The following is a 1,374-nucleotide window of genomic DNA, read 5'->3' as shown; positions in this document are numbered from 1 at the left end:
TTCCCAGGCGATGCCTGTTAATGGATTAACTTGTTCCAAGAATTTTAATTCCCGAGTGTTGGATAAGTAATCAATTCATTTATCAAAACAGCAACCTTGTTGCGAATATAAAACACACCACAGAGCCGGATCCCTCAGGTTTTGAGCGAGTATTTAAATCCCCTTCGAAAGGAGGATCTTAAATATAAAAATGAGTTTTGGGATCCGCTCTAACTTTTAAAAATCATTTTGAAGACTCGCAAAACATTTTTAGGAATGTTTGGAGTGATGCTGATTTAACAAAATAAATCAGTCCCAATATATTAGAAAATATCTGAATATTATTATTTAAATAATATTCCCATAAAGAATAATCTTTATAAAAATAATTGAAGTAGAAGTTTTAAAACTTATACTTGAAATGAATAGTAAATAATCAAGATATACTTATACGAAAGTAATATCTTTATTTGAATATCAAAAGTAAGTTTGATTATCGAACATTATTCTTTAATAAAATAAAGAATATTAATAAATAATAAGCGGAGTCATAATACCTCGAATGAATATTATAAATAATATTCATTAAATAAAATAAAGGAGTCATACATCCTCAAATGAATATCCAAGTAATATTCAATAAATAATATAAAGGAGTCATAAGTCCTCGAATGAATATTCAAGATAATATTCATTAATAAAATAACATTATCGAATAAACCTTATTCGATTAATAGTTTTGAAAACTATTACCATATATATATATAAAATATATATATATACACCAAATCTACTCGGGATCCTTGACTCCCGATTTTAGAAAATATTTTCACCTTTGGATCCCTATACTAAGGGTATATGCAAATAACCGCTATTCTATAGCATAGGTATTATCAACTGAACCAACAGATATATATGGCAAGAATACGAAACAGGAATGCATATGTACCATATCACATGCTACAATATATCGCAAGAGTTTGCTAATACAACCATCATGCATCTATTACAAGATAATGCATATACAAGTGTATACATCACAACAACAGTATAACGGGTAGAAAACTTGCCTGAGCGACTGGGGGTTACGAATGGCTCAGGACGAGTCTGGTAACCTATAAGCAACAAGTAAGTTGGAATTAAACCAAAGTCACTTGTAAATCTATACTCTAGCCAACTCAGACTCTAACGCTCGTTTTGCGCTTACTGATTCTCTTAAGTCACTCGAGTACCCTCGGCTCCACCATTTTTAATAATTTAACCATTATGAGTTTTAAGGCGATTCCTTCGCGAGTGTCTTACCAACTGCCTATTACACCTTACATAAATGTTTCATACTTCAATTAGTCCTTTAAGTTCTTTAACCTATGTTTCAAAGTAAGGTGAGGGGTAAGG

This window comes from Apium graveolens, chromosome 11 (assembly GCF_009905375.1).
Source record: "Apium graveolens cultivar Ventura chromosome 11, ASM990537v1, whole genome shotgun sequence".
NCBI lineage: Eukaryota > Viridiplantae > Streptophyta > Magnoliopsida > Apiales > Apiaceae > Apium > Apium graveolens.
Note: the sequence above shows the minus strand (reverse complement) of the source record.